The sequence below is a fragment of the Mustela putorius genome, unplaced genomic scaffold (genome assembly GCF_011764305.1).
Source record: "Mustela putorius furo isolate JIRA1106 unplaced genomic scaffold, ASM1176430v1.1 tig00003987_pilon_pilon_pilon, whole genome shotgun sequence".
NCBI lineage: Eukaryota > Metazoa > Chordata > Mammalia > Carnivora > Mustelidae > Mustela > Mustela putorius.
In genome coordinates, this window is record NW_025422126.1 from 1,891,477 (window position 1) to 1,895,147 (window position 3,671).

Below are 3,671 nucleotides of genomic sequence, written 5' to 3' on the forward strand. Positions count from 1 at the left end.
ATTTTTTATTTCCTCATGCAATAAATGTAGAGTACTTTTCATGTTTGTATTACCATTCATCTACTGCCTTTTGTGAAGTGCTTGTTTAAATCATTTGCATTAAATTTTAATGAGTTACTTGTCTTTCAGTTAATTGATTGTGGAACTTTATTCAGTTATATGTATTATGAATACTCTCTCCCCCTCTGACTCACTTTTTCAAATTTATAATGCTATCTTTTCAAATTGATTTTTTTACTTTGATGAAGTTCATCGTTGATTTTCTTCTTTTATACCTATGATTTTTGTAGACTAAGAAATCTTTGCATTCCTCAAGTTCATGACAATATTATTCTATTTCTTCTTTTAGAATCTTTATACTTTCAGTGCTCAAATTTAGGCTAATATTATAGCTCAAAATAATGATTTTTCACATGGAAGTAAGAGTTCAGATTCATTCTGTTTTATACAGATAATTAGTTTAGCGCCAGGACATTTTTCTGTCCCTGAACTGCAATGATCTCCATTGGAAATTTACTGTGCTTGGAGCTATTTCTGCTTTCTTTATCATTTCTTGAATAATGTATTGATCTATCCTTACATAAATACAAGACCACCCCTAAGATATGCAAGACACTGTAGGATCCCTGTCTAGATTAAAAAAACTTATTAAAATTATACTTAAAAATCCATGGCTCATGTGGATACAATTATTTATAGATGAACACTTAAAATAATGGATAAAAATATATTTATTGTTGTATTAGGTTGCTAAGGCTGCCATAACAAAGTACCACAAACTGAAAAGCTTAAACAACAGAAATATACTGTATCATAGTTCTGGAGCTTAGGAGGCCAGGATTGAAATATCAGCCAGGTTGGTTTCTTCTCTTGCCTATGAAGGTGAATCTACTCAGGGCCTCTCTCCTGCCTTCTGCTGGTTTACTGGAAACTGTGGCTTGTAGGCCCATCATCTAGAGCTCTACCTTCATATCCTCATGGCACTCCATCTCTGTTTATATCCCCATGTCCAAATTTGCCCTTTTTATATCGACACCAGTCATATTGGAGTAAGATCCACTCTAGGACCCTACTCCACCATGACTACATCTTAACTAACTATATCTTTAATGACCCTATTTCCAAATAAGGTCATATTCGGAGGTACTGAGGATTACAACTTCAACATATGAATTTGGAGGGGGGAGAACAATTCAACTCTTAACAATTGTCCAGTCAGTGCACATAAACATTGTCTTGCTTTTTGCAGTATCTAGGATCTTCACTACAATGTTGACATCAGCAAGGTTCTCCCTGAAGTTTGAGGAAGCAAAGCATAGACCTAATTATTTTCCCTTCACACAGGTTTGATTTCCTTATTTGAATGTGGTAATGAACCCTGCATGGTGGAGGGACTGGCAGTGAGAGCACCTTGTTCAGGTGAGTAAGAAATGAGGCAGGAAAAAGCCATCTGGTGTTACACCTTCTAAAGTCAAATAGAAGAAGTTTCCTCTTCAGCATCACTGTGAGAAGTTCTGCTTCCTGAAGAGATGCAGAAAGTAATAAAAGATTTTCACTATAATTAGGGGGCAACATCTGAACAGTATACTTAGTCAGGGAGGTCCATTATTATAGTTTCCTAATACCATGTCTCAGCATAATGATGAAAGTGAGAGATATGTGAAAATAGTTGGAGCTGTTTTGAAAGCTCAGGTAAAGTCAGTCACCATGAACTTCCAATGGCTCCAATCTGATAATTCGTGTTACTCCTCTAGAGGTTGGTCAGTGGTAAGGGGGGGTAGCAGGAGACAATTATACTGAGAGTAGTGGTTGTGATGGATTGATAGTTGTTAAGGTTATTCACATGTATATGGTTGAAATAACGAACTATGAGGACTAGGTTTCACAGAAAAGAACTGTAAAGGACTGGAAAAATACATATATATAGGGTTTGAAGGAATTGATAATGTAAAAAACATAAAATGAATTTTAAAAAAACTAGAAAGATATGGTGGTATAGTTAGATTGAGATTCTCAAGAATTCAGAGATTGAGTAGCTCTGAGTTGTGACAAGGTTCAGGCCATGTCCATGTGTGATTGATTGAGTATCTACAATGGAGATAAGGGCCAAAACAGTTGAGTATATAGGAGTTATGAGGTTATGAATGTGGATGAGCATTTGACATAGTTACATTGAAGTGTCCCACAATTCTCATGTCAATATCCTCAACAACATCTTCTTCCATCAAAACTAATTTTCCAAACATTTTCTCTGTCTCTCCCCTCACAAACCTACAAAATACAAATCACACTAGTGGGGGCGCCTGGGTGGCTCAGTGGGTTAAAGCCGCTGCCTTCGGCTTAGGTCATGATCCCAGGGTCCTCGGATCGAGCCCCACATCGGGCTCTCTGCTCAGCAGGGAGCCTGCTTCTTCCTCTCTCTTTGCCTGCCTCTCTACCTACTTGTGATCTCTGCCTGTCAAATAAATAAATAAAATCTTTAAAAAACAAAACAAAACAAAACAAAAAATCACACTAGTGTAGCAAGAAGACTATAGCAACCAACCTTAACTAGCTTCTCAATACAGCTCACAAATCTGTGAACATGCTACTGGAGCCTGGGGTTAAGAAGAGAGCTGTGAACCGGGTACCCAAGTCCTTAATGCTCTCCAAGCAGAGAGACCAGCTTTTGGAAGACACAAAAATCAGGAGAATTTTAGTAGGATAAATCAGGAAAGGACTTAATCTGCTTTCCACACACTCATTTCAGCAAGCCATGCCCACCTAAACAGTGTGGTTGGCCTAACAAGTAACTTTCACAAGAGCTTGGATATCATTTCTGTTTGGAGCCACCATGGCATTTGGGACTGTGGAAGATGCAAGAGAAGAGGAAACTCAGGTCCTATCCCAAGATGTAATGTTACATTTGGGGAGAAAATTCCCTCCAGTGAAGAAGAAGGAGAAAGAGAGAGAAAGAGAGGGAGAGCAAGAGCAAGGAGATGAATAAAGGAGAGAGAAGAAGAAGGAGAGGAGAAAAAGAAAGGAGAAGAGAAAGAAGAAGACAACAGCAATGACTGTGATGATGACTAGAAGGAAGAAGAGGTAGAGAGGGGGAGGACAAGAAAGAAGAGGAAGGCAAGGGGGAGGCAAGAAAGAAAGGAAGGATGGAGACAATGAGGGAAGGGGGAGAAGGAGGAAACAGATAAAGAAAAGGGAGAGGAAAAGAGCTTGGTACTTTTTTCTACTTTCTTAATATCAAATGCTTAACTTACCAGAGCTAAAAGAAGCAAAGAAAAAGAAAAAAAAAAAAAAAGAAACCAGACATGAATCCAAAATTACATTCCCTGGGTTGCCTCTTTGTTTTGTTGACTGTTTCCTTTGTTGTGCAGAAGCTTTTGATCTTGATGAAGTCCCAAAAGTTCATCTTCGCTTTTGTTTCCTTTGCCTTTGGAGACATATCTTGAAAGAAGTTGCTGTGGCTGATATTGAAGAGGTTACTGCCTATATTCTCCTCTAGGATTCTGATGGATTCCTGTCTCACATTGAGGTCTTTTATCCATTTTGAGTTTATCTTTGTGTATGGTGTAAGAGAATGGTCGAATTTCATTCTTCTACATATAGCTCTCCAGCTTTCCCAGCAACATTTATTGAAGAGACTGTCTTTTTTCCACTATATTTTTTCCTGTTTGGTC